Raw genomic sequence first — 18,501 nt, 5'->3', positions numbered from 1 at the left:
TAATAGCCCCCCTTTTTTTCCCCCCCCCCCCCCCCCATCCGTTTTATTATGGATGGATGTGCTTTATTTGACTACTTTTGGACTGTTGAACAAAAACACCCACCTACTCCCATTCAAACGCTTGAAAGAGCCAGAACAATTTTTAATATAACTCCGATTGGATTCGTCTGAAAGAAGAAAGTCATATACACCTAGGATGCTTTGAGGGTGAGTAAAACATGGACTAATTTTCATTTTTGGGTGAACTAACCCTTTAAATTAAAATGAGAAATGTTGCCTTGGCAACTAGCTGATTTTTTTCAGTTAATGTTTCTTTTATTTCAAGTAACTTTTTATGGTTTTATCTTTGGAAAAACTTTTTATGGTTTTATTTTGGGAAAAACACTTTTGGTAATTAATGACTGCAGAATTATGGATTTTAGTGATTTTAAAGTGTCCCCACCAACATTAAAACCGAACCTATGTCTTTGATGCAGCGTCCTTGATCCTTGCAGTTCCAAGTTTTCTGCAGCTGCCAATTAGCAGATGCTCTTATCCAAGTGACATACAACAGGCATGCAGCAGGAGCAGGTATTAAAGACACTCAATGTGCCCAAGGGCACTGACTCATTCAGATTCAAACCAAGAACCCTTGGCTACCTAGTCAAGTATTCAAAACTGCTCAGTTACTCATAGTATACCCAAATGTTCCCCGTCCCCGCTGGTATATCTGGCTGTCTCCTTCAAGCTTCCACTTCATCCTTCGCAGATCCAAGCCAGAGGCGCACAGTGCCGTAAAGCCAATATAATCTCACTTATCTTTGATGTCATCTCTATTTACAGGCCTCATCAAGAGCATTGCACTGCATGCTTCACCAACAGCAGATGAACAGCAAGAGGCGAGAGGGTTTATTCCATTTTCTCACCATCTTTAAGAGATATTCCTCAAGTTTCAAAAAATTGGTTTTAATGTAGTTCCAGTTTGGAGGGATTTAGAAAGTCTTAAGCTCCTAGCAAAAAGGAACCAGATAGCTTTTACAAATCATTAAGGGTTACAATTTGGAAAATTCAGAGATAAACATCCATTGCGACAGCATGCATTTAGAAATAATGCGGAATCGATTATATCTTTCTCTTCAGCTAAAAATGTAACACCATGAAAGTGAAAAACGATTGAGTCTGGAAAAGTAATAAAGTGGTTCAAAGCGCTGAAAAAAATCTTTCATTATCACCATGGATGGTCCGATCAATACTACAAATGACGCAGTCAACAATGAAACCAAACAAAAGCTTGTCACATTTGGATGGAATATGAAAGCGAATTATTTTACTTTATTTCTTATTATTTTATTTCTAAGTTATTTAGTCATATACCCCCCAAAATCATCTTTTACTCACCCTCATGCTGTTCCAAACTCATATTTGTTTATTTTTCTTATAGACCACATGAGAGATTTTTTTAGGGATGCACCAATATTAAAATTCTGGGCTTTACTAGATGGCTGATTATTCTATTTTGTTATATACACTACTGTTAATTATTATATTTTTTTTTTAATTAAGTCAAGTCAAGTCACCTTTATTTATATAGCGCTTTTAACAATACAGATTGTGACAAAGCAACTGAACAGCATTAATTAGGAAAATAGTGTCAATAATGCAAAATGACAATAGTAAACACTCATTTTTCAGTTAAAGACAGTTCATCATTGAATTCAGTGATGTCAACATCCAGCTCAGTTCAGTTTAAATAATATCTTTGCAATTATGTCAACGATAACGCTGGAAATGAAGTGTCCCCAATTAGTACTTTTATTCAGCAATGATTACATTTTAAAATATATAAAAATAGAAAACAGCCATTTGGCATTGTAATAACATTTCAGAATATTACTGTTTCCCCCCCTGTATTTTTAATCAAATATATTGCAGCCTTGGTGAGCATAAGGGATTTCGTTCAAAACCTTACCTACCACAAAAATACTAAAAACTAAATGCATACACAATATCAACCATAGTTAATAATAATAATAATAATAATAATAATGCATTGGTCGATATATAGTACAGATATATAATGCATTCCTAGAGATTTTGCTAAAAGTCAACACACCATGAAAAAGTCGTATGATCACTTTGTGAAGAAAGCTCCTTTTATGTTCCACTGATGAAAAGGATATGATATGGGTTTTTAACAACTATGACTAAATAATTTCATTTTGGGGTGAACTATCTCTTTTTGTTCATTCAGAAGTAGAGACTATCAGTGAAAAGCTGTGAGTGGAAATAACTATATAGTCCAGTGAGTCCAACAAACAATCCTTCATGACTAAAGCGAGAAAAAAGCCTTACTGTGGCTGTAAAAGTGTCTGACTGTGCAGGTTAAATGTCCTTTTTAAAGGGACAGTACATCCAAAAACTCAAAACATTTACTCTCCCTCATGTTGTTCTGAACCTCTGTGACCTTTTTTCTACTGCGGAACACAAAATCAGAAATTCTGACACCTATGTTGGTCAATACAATTACAATGATATGAGACCTGGGCTTTTAAGCTTCAAAAAGGCCACAAAAGTACCATAAAGGTATTGTATTAGTGGACCAAATGGTTGAGTAACGACAAGAAACAAGGTTGGGTTTGGAATGACATAAAAGCGAGTTTTAATTTTTGGGTGAACAAGACTTTAAGACTTTAAGAGCAGTCTCTCACTTTACTCTCAGACCCTTAAATACAGGGGGGGGGGGGGGGGGACAATAACGACCTTTCTCTCCCAACTCAGACCACACTATGAGAGATGCTCAGCTTCCAAACATCCATGAACTGCTGGTTCTCAGCGGGCGAGGGCAGACGCCGCTTCCTGGCATTCTTCTGCGCTTTCATCTCTCCATCCTGCTCGGTTGCATCTCATTTAAATGTCTGTCATGCTCCCTGTCAGTCGACTGAAAGAAATAATTATCTCCTTAAGCTCATTATACCAGGAACAGCTTTAGCACTTATAGCCCACTGAGCAGCTGTGAGCTAACACAAGGTGAGGCTCATTTAAAGCAGGAACCCATAATATGCTTTTCTTTGAGGGATGAATTTTATGGTTCATAATGTCAAACCTGTAAAGGATTTTTATATATACGTTGCATGTTTACTTCAGTAAAAGAGTTGAAGGTTTAAACGAAGCACTCACTGTGCATTGCCTATTAATTTAAAGGAATAGTTCAGGCTAAAAAAAAATACAGTTTGGTTTTATTTAATTAACTACAGTGAAGAGAAACATTAACTTAAATTTGGGTATTATCCTCACATAAAGCTATTGTATAAACCATTTTTATTCATTCATCTATTTATTTATTTTATTTTGGCGTATGTCCAGAGGAACCTTAATTAAATGGAAATGGGCAATAACATTGATTAACAAAAATATTAATAAAAAATCTAACAAATAATACTAAGACATTTTAAAATTACGTTCAAAAACACTGAGCTGTTATATTAATTGTGATCATCAGATCATCAACATTTGGCTTGTTTTATTAATTACAGGCATTATCGTATGTTAAATCCCATCCAATGGTTCCTCGCTATAGTTAATGGAAAACTCATTTAAATCACATTTACTGGACCCATGAAATAACTCCATCCTCTTTGCTCCATTAGTCAATTTAGGTCCACCGAGTACAGCAGACATTTATTAGCAATAAATAATTAAATAGTGTTTTACAACTTGACAGGTACCTTCCCTTGTGTTCTGAATCTAATGTACAGTTTGTTTGTCTAAAGGGGCTTTAGGAAAGCACACAAAAACATTTTAAAATCTCTATTACTTCCTGAGAGGCAAAAAACTGCACTTTTAAAATAAGAAAAAGTACCTTTGAATGTCTTATTTAAATAAATACCTGATAAAACAATAAAAAAATATATTTTAGTGATATTTTTGAGCATAAGTTGTGCCATTGTTTCTGCATTACTACGTTTTTTTCTTGAATGTTTTGCAACACTTTCAAAGTGAAATGCTTATGAAAGTGGCACTAAAAGTTTTAGCCGAAATAGATCACTGTGATTCTGGCAACATTTGAATATGTTGGTTGTTAAAAGTTTAATGCTCTACACTAATGCTCACCTACACTAAATCCAACCCTCATCCTAAGCGATAGTGTTAACAAAAGCAAATGTTCAACATTTCTTTAAGCTACCATGCAATTTTAGCCTGTTTCTAAAAATCTTTGAGCTCATTTCTCATGTAAGGTTTCACACAGGAGCACCGCATCGCAAGTGCAACACTGTACCGGGTGAGTTACTGAGCAAGTTTACTATGTCAGAAAAGCCATATACAACACTATTTATGTAAAGCAAACATCAAAATGTATTAGTTTACAAAACATGCATTATGGTAAAAGTGTTTTGAGATCATACAGTGTGCAAGGAACTGCATGAAAATACGTCTTTATTAACCAATATTTTGCCTATGTAATCATAATGTTTTGAAAACCCATAAAAGCCCCTAGTGTTCATTTCAGTTGGAAACTGAATTTGATTTTATGTAGAGGTACATATTTCAAATTTAGAGTTTTGCAAAATTATAGGCATGTTTTTCCAGCCTAGGTTGGAAATTTTTTAGGATGAACGTCAAGATAAGTTAATCGGTGTTTATTTTGGTTCTGTACCTTTCTGTAAAAAAGCAATTTAAGACACGTATCCCCTCGGCTAATGTTTCCCCCCCAGGACACCAAGCACACCTCAGGGCTCCTGTCCATCATCCCAGTGCTCTATCCTTTGTGACCTTGACTGAGTTATTATCTTGACTTACTAATGGCCCCCTACCTGTTCAGCCTGTCATGCGTGCACACATCACTCATCACGCAGGCACACAAAACACCTGCCATCACACATTTGAATGTGCCAAACACACTCACACACATATGCTCTGTTTTAAAACCTAGTGAGCTGCCTAAGACAGAACATTTAGGGGATAATAAGTAAAGCGAATATTCAGTCAATAACAAACTCAAATATAACATTAAACTCTAGAGGAAGTCACATATCCTGTGCGGATAGCCATCTTAGCGAAATGCAAGTCTATGTTGAGTATTTCAAATAAGTCTCATTAGAATGGACCATCACAGTTAGGATACTGCCTATGTAGACAGTAGGCAGTGAGGTAGTTTATAAGGTTTTCGAATACTCGCAACCTTAATGCAATAGTTTGCAATAGCTTTAGGTTTGACTATGTAGATTTGAATGGATTTGTACTGAATTCTTTCCATTTTCATTTCCAAAGTTAGTCCTCTGACTATAAATAATAATACGAATACATTTTTAGGATCACGTTGTGATGCCAGCATGAAATTCTATTCAAATTCCGTTATTCTTTGCAATGCCATCCCCCATCAATCAAGGACAAAGTGCTAGACTAATGAAAAAGTAATTTCATTTCGAGACACAGGTAATGGAAGCTCTCTCCACATATGGTCTCCTCTCCTTCACAGTGGGTTGTCGTGTCCCCACCAGAGAATAACTGAAAGACTTATGAAAAATTCACAGCCAGCCAAGGTGGGCTCAGGTGCACTGACATACACATGCACTTATCTATTTTCCACAAGACACTCTCACACAACCCTGGCAGTGACAAGCTTCTGTTAAGATCCATGCACATTTGTATTGCCAATATGTATACCACTGTGAAAGTAAATTATAAAAAAGAATTACATATTGGTTTTATAAAAGACAAAACGTTGTATTAAAGTGTAAGGTGTTTTATATTATAAAGGTCAAACTAAACATCAATATTAATATCACTTATTATAACATTTCATTAATATTAATAATTAGTAATATAACATTTAATTACTGATAGTATCAAATTAGATTTGTTTGTATTTATTTATTAAATATACTTATTATTATTATTATTATTTAGATTTTCAAATTAAATTAAATTTTAATGTTTGACGTGTGTGTGTGTGTATATAGATATACACATATTGTCAAAAATATATTAAATTATTTTTGTATATATATTATAAATGTATATATTTAGATTTTCAAATTATATATATATATATATGAAATATATACATTTCAAATAATTTCATATATTTTTGACAATATGTGTATATATATATATATATATACACACACACACACACACACACACACACACACACACACACACACACCAAACATTAAAATTAAATCATTTTAAAATCTAAATTATTGTAGTAATAATATGTATTATTTATATGTAATTTCCAGACATAAACAAATACAAACATATATAGTTGGAGAATATCAGTAATTAGATGTGATATTATAAAAAATAAATAAATAAAAATAACTAACTTGCTTTCTAATCTTTTTGTATTCTATGTATATAGTAAATATAATACATTTTAATTTATTATACAATTTACAAAAGCAAAAAGACCTCTAACACTAGCTTGCTATATTCTTTTTCTATGTTATCTGTTTTCTTTTTATTTATTCTATTATTTAAAAAACCCTTGCTACGTGTACTGTGTTCAGCTAACTGAGACTTGTTATAGCACTTGTATATCATTGCTCTTTTGTTGATTTTGATTGCTTCCATTGTCCTCATTTGTAAGTCGCTTTGGATAAAAGTGTCTGCTAAATGACAAAATGTAAATGTATTAATTATAATTAATTACATAATTAATTAATTGACTGTGATAATCAACAAGTTATGCAAGCTAGTGCATAAAAATCTGCCTCTTTTAAATTCATATTTGGGTTAACCATACCTGACAATAAAGGTTATTTTACATAACAGAAATGATGCCAGAGTAGTATCTGAAAATATCTGTGAAATTATAAAGTAACAAACACAATTCATCAAAAGTGAACTCTTCCATTTAAGAAATAGATAGCTGACAGCTGAACTGTCTGGAAATGGCAAACTTCCTGAGTACGTATGATTGATGGCTCTATTAGTGGCTTATTTGATCAACAGTGTAATTGTTTGCATCAGCAAATCTTGTAAGACCTAATCTAGCAAACTTGTGAAGGTTCCCCTCTCGCTAGTTACCTGAACATGCCGCGCAGAATCCTCAAAAGGAAGTTGTGCACAATGCACAAGGCTCCTTTTTGAAATTAATATCTTACTAATGCACAGAGCATTAGTACGGTGATAGTTGAGTGCTTTCTAAAGTATGGAAAATTATACATGCAGCAATTTACTCCAAATTGTATACTCAATTCTATGCATTACAGCTCCTATTCTTCTTTTTGAGAAGCAGGTTTCTCACATGTGCTACAGGCCAGAAGAAAGATTGGTTCCATCTAAAACCCATTTCAATTTCGAGAAATGGAAAATGCTCTTTTGAGACTTTCCTATTTCCTATTTAAATTCTGCTTGAACCTGGACTGGAAAAGAATTAGGCCCATGGGTTTATTTCCTCAAAGAAATCGACCCTGCTATGTATTCATGCAATGTTAGAATCCCCATTAATGCTCTGCAAAGGTGGATGGTACACAGCTGAACAGTATATGAAAAACAGCTTAGAACATCCACCTTGTTTAAAAAATAAAACAAAAATTAGTTTAAACAAAATCCTGAAAATCCTGTCAGTAAATTATAACAATTTAAATTTTTGTTTGCGCTGTACCTTTAGCAACCTTTTTGAAGCCACATTTTGGCCACTGATGGATGCATCCAGATTTAAAAAGACAATGAGTTGCTTAGAGGCCATGCAACCATGTCAAAACAGAACAGAGAGCACAGACTGACAGATGTAACAAAAGAAATGAAACATTGGACTTCCGCTTTCAAAAGCGGTTATCAGCTCCACTAACAAAACAGCAAACCTTCACATTCTTTAAAGAATATAATGAGGGTCAACTTATTTCGTTTTGAGACCAAAAAAAAGGGCACAGCAGCATGCTGATAGTGCTCTGAGAACACCAATTATCCAGAAGATAATTATATGGCTCCACACAATCAGACAGAAAATGATCCACAAACACTCTCTCTGACTGATTCAATGTGTTGTGATGAAAAGCTCATTAGGATGCAAAAATGCAAACTAAAAAAAGTTTAAATAAATGCAGTTGCTGTGAATAGCAGTTTGCAGTTGCTAATCAGCATATTCGAATGATTTCTGAAGGATCATGTGACACTTTATACTTGAGTAATGGCTGATGGAAATTCAGTTTTGCATCATAGAAATAAATTATATTTTAAAGTATATTAAAATAGAAACCATTATTTTATATTGTAATAACATTTTGCAAGATTACTGTTTTTTTTCTGTATTTTCGATCAAATAAATGCAGCCTTGATGAGCATAAGAGACAGACAGATAGATAGATAGATAGATAGATAGATAGATAGATAGATAGATAGATAGATAGATAGATAGATAGATACCTTTTCTTCTGTGTCAAAGTCACAGTAACCCGCTCAAAGCAGGTCACATTAAACCTACAGCAGCACATGATTGAAGGAAAACAATAACCAGATGCTTTGACATGTCAGCTGCCTCACAGACAGAGATTACACATGACCGCTAGAGCTCCCAGCACTGACAGGTTGGATGGGAGAGGATAATGAATGAGAGACGGTGACTGAAAAAGCAGTCCGAGGACGAGAAGAGATCAGGAGATGGACTCTCTCGGCTGTAATGGAGCTGCTGAGCTCTGATCCCTGAAGACACGAGTGTCTGCAAATGTGGGGTTCAATGTTTCACCAAATTATCTGCTTGAACTAATTGACGTAACATGTGGGTGATAATTGCGGTTATGTTGAGGCTGTTTAGGTCCGCAAATCCCTTAGTTTTCCCCCTAAGAGGTCAGAATGTCTAGTTGGACTAGCCTTGCTCCATTTGTTGGGTTTTAGATGCTGGTGTTCTGATGTCCACACAGAAGGCTTCTTAACTAAGTTACCAGCGAGACTTACTTTGTCAACAGGCCTTGTCAGAAAGACCATGCTCCGTATATTGCTGGTGAACAACATTACTATGATGGTTTAACAAGTAGACTAACACCAAACCAGCAAAATTCAGACTGGACCAACATGCTGGTCGTATTTTTATCAGGATCAGATGACAAATACACGTGAATGACAAATAAACATGAAATTATCATGAATGAATGAATGAATGAATACTGATCTAGAAGAACTATACTAATCCATTTTTAGAAGCATCTTTCTGTAGATTGAGAAATTATGAAAAACTCAAACACAAAAAATCCTTTCTTTCTTTGGCAAAAGTTATTTTAAATAATCTTTTTTTTTTTTTTAATAGTTAAAGTTATTATTACAAGTTTTATATTAATATCTTAAACCTGATAAAATAAATATGCTAAATATTCTTGATAAACTTTAAATATTACTGAACAATTTTGATTTGAGATTTTGATTTGGACTCAGTTGTGCAGTAATTTTTATTATTATTGATGATAAATATCTTACTCTTGATTAAATATCTTAAATATTTTTTGACAAACACTTTTATGTATTTTTGATTTTTTTATACCTATTTATCTAAAATTGTTACCTTATTTCAAATGTCAATTTATTGTATACATTTGTTTATAATTTTTTATGCCAGTTTCAAAACAAATGTCCATTCCTCAGAATTGAATGAATAATAAACAACATAATAGAATAGGATAGAATAGAATAGAATAATGATGATTTGTTGTATACATTTGTTTATATTTTTATGCCAGTGCCAAAAACAATTGTTCATTCTTCAGAATTGAATAGATAACAAACAACAGAACAGAACAGAACAGAATAGAATCTCTGCATGCATTACTGAATGCTAGAAGCAGGTCAAGATGTTATGTATTTTTATGCCAGTGCCAAAAACAAATGTACATTCTTCAGAATTGAATGGATAATAAAGAACAGAAAAGAACAGAACAGAACAGAATAGAATAGAATAGAATAGAATAGAATCTCTGTACTAATGGACACTAGAAGCTGGTCAAGAAATTTAACATAAAAAATTGCCAATTGAATTCTATGCTCAGTGTTTCCCTCTTGTGTCCTTTACAAAACGAAAAGTCATATAAATTATTATTATTATAATATTATTATTATTATAACCTTTATTTTACCAGGAAAAGAAGCACATTGAGATTAAAAATCTCTGTAACACCTTCTATGAAGCCCATATTTATAATACATTATAAGGGTATTCTTAAGGCATTATAATGAATGCATAATGCATTATAAAAAACCTTATAATATGTTATATCATCTTATGAATATTCATAAGAACAGTTTTAATGTTTTATAATCTTTAATTATTTGTGGTTATAGCTTTTAAGAGTATGATGATTTATAACACACAGTGAACATTTTGCATCCACTTAAGTTACAATGGATTATATTTCTCATAGTTATAATGTATTATAAGTCTCATATCTTGCCATCTTTCTTGTGCTACTTTACTTAAAGCCATCAAATACCACTTATAAGTATAGTAATAATAATTTTTTTTCTCAAACAACCATAAGATCAGATATCAGATCAGATGAATGTGTAATAAGACATACAGTATTTGCTTTTAACTATTTTTAATGTAATATCAGTTTGATTATTTTGACGGTTCCCCAACAGACAAACTGACTATAACTAACTTTGCAAGTACGTCAACATTCTACCAACCCTAACCTTAACCTAAGCCTACTAATACTCTAATGAGAGTTAGTTGACATGTAGTTGCAAAGTTGCTTATAGTCAATAGACTAGGGGGACCATCAAAATAAAATGCAACCTAACATAAACATTGCATTTTTTTTTCAGTTGAAATTATTAACTAGCTCACATCAAAATTAACATTAGCCTCACAGGGAACACTCAAATAACACTCCACACCTAACCACTTACAAGATGTAGTAAGATACTGTGCAGATCTTAAATAAACAATGTCAAGATATATAGTCCATTATAAACGTAAAAATAGATTTGATATGGTGTTCATTGTGTGTTATAAATAATCATAATCTTAAAACGTATAACCACACATGCGTAAGCATTATAATGTATTATAATTGTTGTTATGATTATTTATAAGATGATATAACATATTATAAGGTCTTTTATAATGCATTATGCATTCATTATAATGCCTTAAGAATACCCTTATAATGTGTTATAAATATGGGCTTCATAGAAAGTGTTACCAAAATCTCTTTTACAAGAGAGTCCCAAGATTGACAGAAACACAGCTCACATGAGTTTAACAGATAACATCCATCCATGCATACATACACACACACACACACACACACACAAAGAATATCAATACATAACTAGTCAAAACATCTACAGCCCAATGTATCACTTTAAAAACGTCTAGTGAAACCAGCTCCTTAAGCTGTCATTTAAGTTGCAAATTATTCCAGGCAAAGGGAGCAGCAAATTTAAATGACCTTTTCCTTAATTCAGTACGTACCACTGGTACAGAGTACAGACAATAAGAAAAAATCCTGGGACCGAAGGCTATAGCTACGAACAGATTTTTTTACAGATGTAAGTATTAAGATATGAGGGAAGTAAACCCAGGTATAAATAAAAATAAATGTTTATAAATGAATGTCAATTTTTGTAGTTTTGATCAACTGTAAGGTATTTAAACTGAATTTTAGGAGTGCAACCTCTATAAAAAGTTATTCCAAATGACTGGAATACTCAGAAAAATTCATTTGGTGAAAAACTGTGGGAACTCCGCATGCTGAAGTAGATGTAAAAGACTTCAATACGCTGCTCTTGCTCTGTCATAAAGCTCTCTCGGCAAGATCTCCGCCGTCCATCGAGGAACGCAGTGAAGAAAAACCACAGAAGGATGTTCACAGTGTCTGCCGGGCTCAGATAACTCTCCACACATCTGCTCACAGTCACCGCCGTTGCCTTTCTCTGACTCTTCACAGCAGTACTCACTGAGAGAGGACCATCCGCTGGCAGCGCACACAAACAGACAAGGAGAGCTAAACAAAAGCCGGCCTGTGAGCGTCTGCCTGTCCCTGACAACTGGCTACTGTGATAACCCAGCAGGCAAACAGCACACGAGGACTTAAAAAGACAGGGACAGCACACAAACTGCACAAGAGCACTCAGGGACGTGGTGGTAAAAGCATTAAAGACCCAGGGATAAGTACACAGGATGGCGGCGTACACAAATCTGGTTAGAAAAAGAGACAATAAATGTGGGTGCACAATACTAATGAGTTTTTTGAACACAAAAGCTTTTTGCGTTAGAGTCGTCATCTCATTCTGAATGCTAATATGTAATTTTCACTAAAGAACCCAAACTTTTCTGATGCTAAAAGCATGCTGCATTATCATAATGAGTTACACAAATCCCACAAGTATATGCACATCCTTTTCCCAGCCGTTTGGCCCTCTTCCCATTGTTCAGAGACACGTCTGAGGAGACCGCGATTGCCAGGACCTGTTGGAACAGAAGTACTCTGAAAGCATTACACATCGAGCTTGGCTCTAAGCTCCGGCTGTTTGAACATGCTGCTCACTTACTCGTCTGTCAGGGAAGATATATCCCCACCGCTCCCTCGGCACAAACACACAACAGTTATCTCTTCAGGATCCTGCACTGCAATTAACCATACCCCATTCACCCAGGTGGTTAGGAAGGGGAAAGGACCTGGAAATTAAAGAAACGCCTCTTTACTTTCAACCAAATTAACTTGGCTTCTCACCAGAAGAGCGTTGATAACAATTTAGCTTGTCTAAACGCTACCTCGGGAGGCTCTTTAAAAATAACACAGATGTCTATCCATACTGAATGTGAAACTGCTAAGCATTGTGATGTGAATCACAGCTAGTCTGGAAATATTTGATGTTTATGAAGAACAGGATATTTAGCCAATAAAAGTTGAGGTGGGAGGGGCAAAACAAATAAAAACAAAGTGACTGATAAAATGCCCCATTTCCTGTTGCTCATGAAACCAAATTATGACTGTTATGAAGAGATGTATAAAGTTACAAAAGATTTCTATTTCAAATGAGTGCTGCTCTTTTGAACTTTTTATTCATCAAAGAATCCTGAGAAGTTTCCATAAAATGTCAAGTAACATTACATATATACCTCACAAATGCCATTCAATGTCCATAAACTTGTTAGCTAGATAGAAAAAAAATAACTCTACAGAAGAGATTTTAATAAGAAAATACATTATATTACATATATTTTACTTAACCTGTTAGTGTTGTCTTTATTATTTACTGTTTGTTTGAATAAATCCGTCATGAAAATGAATTTTTAATTACAGCCCACCATTTAAATATTTAAATAACAACAAAGTAGGAGTAGATTATATAATTAAAAAGTTGACAAAAAATGCCATGACATGCAATTTAAATATTTGTACAATTCGGATTTTATTGAATAGTGATTATTAAATAAATTTGATTAATTTATTATTAAATAAAATTCTGTCAAACTATGAAAAGAAGTAGAAGAAGTAGTAGAAGAAGTCTAAAAAGTTAAAGATAGGGTTTATATATATATGAAAGACTTTGCAACACAAAAGACCAAACAAAAAAGGATGAAGCATGGAAAACAAAGAGCAATAGGAAAAATAGCATTCAAGAATCAGCAGAACATCTTGTTAAAGCCACTCGTTATTCCAGACTGGTTTGTAAGTGGTGCCAAGGCAACATGTGCATCTTGCATCCTTTTTCCTTCAAGATTCTCTCACCTCAGTGTTTAAAGCAGATGGACTGAGGATTCAGGAAGACTCAAGAGAAAACATGTTCTATAAAAAAGGATGTAATGCTCAGTAGCAACCAAAAACAAAAAAAGGAAAACACATTTTTAGAAGAGAACATATTAGATTCACAGTCATTCCTTTGGACTACATTTGTCTGGGACCAAATCTAATAGCGTCTATCCTGCTTTATTCTCAAGGCAAAGGGTGATATTTATCAGGACTGGTTGCCTGGACACTACTTCTAGAAAAAAAGAAAAAAAAAGCTTTTTGAAAGCAGACGACGAACAAAATGAAGGTGGAGCACCAGGAAGCTTCCATAATTCACTTCCTGCTGTTGATTGTGGCTGTAACTATACCAGAGCACGGCTTTCTCCATTCATCAAAAGCACAGCACAGCCACTTTCCCACTGAGCAAATGTGCCTTACAAAGATTTTCAATGGCCACTCTTTTAAACAACATCATATGTTTCAATCATGCTTCTGTAAAAAAGAAATAGTAATCATTTATTTATAACAAATAAAAATATATAGTACAAATGTCAGCATATCTAAGCATTAAAAAGATGTGCACCAAAAATTGGTTCAGTTTCACTTTTTACTTTCCATCCTCTATTATCTTCTTCCTGGCAGAGTCCTTTTTTGTATACTGTATAAACTAATTTTTTTATTATTTGTAAATAAAACAAAGATTATTTGAAACTTCAGTTTTATTACAAAACCACACATTTAATTCTTTCTTGCTGTTTCTATTTTAGTTTTTCTACTTCAAAATTTGACATTTAACAACTTACTTGTTGTTTCTTTGTAAATGAAAAGTTTAGCCTACTACCGATTTCTGAGTGAAAATTGTTTCTACACCAATTTTTTAATCTTTTTTTTCAGAGCACATCTTAAAGTCAAAATATTAAAGGGGTCATATGATGTTGCTAAAAAGAACATTATTTTGTGTATTTGGTGTAATGAAATGTGTTTATGCGGTTTAAGGTTCAAAAAACACATTGTTTTCCACATAATGTACATTATTGTTGCTCCTCTATGCCCCGCCTTTCTGAAACACGTCGATTTTTACAAAGCTCATCAGTCTGAAAAGCGAGGTGTACGCTGATTGGCCAGCTATCCAGAGCATTGTGATTGGCCGAATACCTCAAGCATGTGACGGAAATGTTACGCCCCTTACCATACTTTGATGCCCTGTGTCCCGGCTCGACAAGACAAAAACAATAAAACCCATTACAAACGAGGCATTTGTTGCATCCAGTGGGGACATAATTACTGATTCTAATGACTAAGGGGCCATTCACATATAGCGTCTTTTGCGCGCTCAAGTTCGTTATATCAAATGTAGACAGGAGCGCTCATAATGGAAGCGACTCGGTTGCAACGCGTACGCGGCGCTCATTTTTTCCAGGCGCTTCCGCGCCGCATGGAGATGAAAACATTTCAACTTTTCAGAATGCCGCAAGCGCACCGCTGGTCATGTGACAAGAACCAAACAATCAGCTTCATCCTTTCCCGTAACAACATTGAAAGCGCAGTCAAGATGAAGGAACAGCTGATCATAGCTGTACAGGGATAGCCATTTTTAAATAAATTTAGTAGCAGAGCTACTGCAAGCGATTTTTTGTGTTGCAAATCCATTTATCCTTTGCTGAAACTCCCGAGTCTTCATGGAGAGCGGAGGTCATGGTTGCTTAGCAACGGCAGACGCCTCCGGAGCGCAAGCGCCTGAACGCTTTGGAAAAAAAGCAGAAAGCGGCGCGCCTAGCGTTTTCCACACGTTTTTAAGGGCGACATGTGAACGGCCCCTTATACTGTCTTTTTACGAGTTGTGTTGCGTATCAGGCCGCGTAAACATAAAACAATGTCTGGAGAAACAACAAACAACAAGCGCTACTCTACACTGCTCAAAACTCTCGTTTGAATTATCAGTGGCAAATTCTTTAAATATTATAATATATATATATAATATATAAACTTACTTACAGGCTGTGAGTCAGAAGCGCCAGACTGTCCTTTCAAAGTTGGAACAGACACCGGCACTGTAGGCTACTCTCCCAGGAAACAGTCCTCATCCTCCGCAAAATGCGCTGCACACATCTGAATATTTGGGTTGAACTGTTCTGGAACAGTGTTGTAAATACAACTTAACCACTGATTTCTAGTTGTGTCCTCTTTTGGAAGGCCAAACAAAGTAGTTTCGCTTTCACAACGAAACACATAGAGTCACACACAGCGGCCTAGAGTGAGGAATGGCCGGTGGGCTTGAGAACGGTGCGGCCGGCGGGGCTTGCAGCAACCACATGTGACGACCCTGGGCTGGACTCCGCTTTAGATATGTTAGAACGAGCCGCTTTAGGTAGGCGTGGTTGACTCTTAACTTTTATAAAGAATATCTCTTTGGATTTGAGACTTTAGTCTTTGCAACTTTACAGATCTTCTTTATGCACCAAGAGCTTGTAACACTCCAAAGAGAAAGGAAAAATTGAAATCGCATCATATTACCCCTTTAAATATCTTTACAAATTACATACTTTCAAGACAAGATTTGGCGATAAACGTAGTTAAATTCAATTTTATTTCACATCTATGTCACTCCTCAGTTTTTTTAATTTATTTTTTTACAATACAACAAAACTGGGCCAAAAGTCTGTTCTGATATAAGGGGGGAAATATGCTAAATTAAAATATTAAAATGCAATTAATTATATAATATGTGTATGTGTGTGTGTGTGTGTGTATATATATTAGTGCTCTCAAATGATTAATCACATCCAAAATAAAAGTTTTTGTTTACATAATATGTGTGTGTACTGTGTATATTTATTATGTATATATAAATACACACACATACAGTATATATTTTGAAAATATTTGCATTTATACATTTATATATTCATATTCTTATATTTTATAAATATTTAATATATAAACATAACATATTTTTCTTAAATATATACATGCATGTGTTTGTATTTATATATACATAATAAATATACACAGTATACACACATATATTATGCAAACAAAAACTTTTAATATGGATGCGATTAATCATTTGACAGCACTAATATATGCACACACACACACACACACAGACATTTTTCTTTATTATTCATTTTATTTTGAGGACAATTTTGTTTTCTTTTATACAGTTAAATATATAAAAGCACATATCTGTTTTTATGACTGCAACAAAACATAAAACTGCCCAAATGTGTATATCTATATACATTGGGGACTCACATAAAAATCATTTTAGGATTATTTCCCAAAAAGTATGGTGACAAAAACAGAGAAATCAATCAAAGTTCCAAGAACTGTTTTATCTGAATAGAATAAAATCAAGTGTACAGGCCTGAGCTTCAATAGGAGAATCCAATCAGGACACCAGTTCTGAATTAAAAGGAAGACCGCAGACCTCAGATTAATACAACATAATTTAATAGGACGCTGATAAAAGGAAAAAATGGCTTTCAACATTCTTCTACAATTCAGAATTGATTCAAGAGATTTTTCATTAAAAACAGACCAAAGACGATGCATGGTACTTCATTAATGCAGAATTGGGGGTTAATTGAATTGTAGTTTAGCAATGAGCAGTCAGAGCATTACAAATTAAATTAGTCATCCGACGTTTTATCCCGCTGCTCCCTACATATTGGAATAATGAGCCATAAACAGTAATGGCATCTTTAGTCACCTTTCTGATCTGTGAACAGTTGCTGAATAAACCCCCCGCAGCTGCACTAGCTTTATTTGCTTTCCTTCAGCCACATTAAAATCTGAGTCACTCTTTTACGTTTTCATGCCTCTGTATCTCTGCTAAATTGAAACACCCAGGATGTACTGGGCCAATAAACATCATAAAAATTCACGGAACGGATTGCATTAACCTTTAGCAGAAGCTAACTTTAACAAAAACAGGCAGAAAGGGAGCCATACACTTTACGGTATTTAGTCTAAACTTGGGGCTTATTTGCTATGCATACGGAATTCAAATGAGAAAATGTGACAGGTAAATTGAGGCTTCTGCCTCCTGCTGACATGCTAATCACTTTCAACATTTGAATACATTTGCATCAAAGCGCATCTCTCAAAGTGAAAAAACACGCAATATCAAACAAATGTAACGTGCCCCTCAAAACAGGGACTGCGAGCTGGGATCTAACACAGAGACTAAAGCAAAAACATACAATGAATCATATTAACAGCTTTTTTAATTGGCAAAACATTTCATGCTGTGTGGTACTTGAAAAAATAAATAAATAACTAAATAAATTGTCCACTAAGTGTGTGTGTGAGTATATATATATATATATATATTATATTATCATATAAAATAATTATATTTCAAATATTTTATAAAGATTAGTAAACATTAACCTCTTACAGGTTTAAAGATTTCTACTTTACAAATAATCTGGTATTTATGTGTAGAGTTTGTTTTTATTTCCAAAGAATCACTGTTTTCAATATCAGTGTCATTATGACCATACCACACATTTTAGAGAATATTTGAAACTTTCAAAAAAAAAATATTTTATTTTTTACACAATGAGTAGTTGTCATAAATCAAATTTTAATCAGAAGCAAGACTTAATTAATAATTTTTTTCTTTAAGTTCAGTTTTACAGCATCATATTTTACAGGATAAATTATAATAGTTTAAAATATATTGTCTTATTAATTATATTTTATTTATTTCATATATTTTTAATATAAAATATTTATAAATATAAAAAATATTACAAAATGTGCTTTAAAGAAGCAGTTTATACTTAAAAAAAATATTTTCAAATATTCTGGTATTTACAATTTATGAAAACCAGTTTTT

The 18,501-nt window shown here is 33.9% G+C and overlaps 1 pseudogene; it reads right to left on the bottom strand.

Moving 5' to 3' along the window:
• Positions 1–2,858, bottom strand: part of LOC107587887 (neurobeachin-like) — a 258,279-nt pseudogene extending 255,421 nt beyond the window's left edge.
• Between the last annotated feature and the right edge of the window lie 15,643 nt (positions 2,859–18,501).

The sequence above is a fragment of the Sinocyclocheilus grahami genome, unplaced genomic scaffold (assembly GCF_001515645.1).
Source record: "Sinocyclocheilus grahami isolate Dianchi unplaced genomic scaffold, SAMN03320097.WGS_v1.1 scaffold6.1, whole genome shotgun sequence".
Taxonomy (NCBI): Eukaryota; Metazoa; Chordata; class Actinopteri; order Cypriniformes; family Cyprinidae; genus Sinocyclocheilus; species Sinocyclocheilus grahami.
The sequence above is the reverse complement of the archived record's forward strand: the minus strand, read 5'-3'. Positions and strand labels throughout refer to the sequence as shown.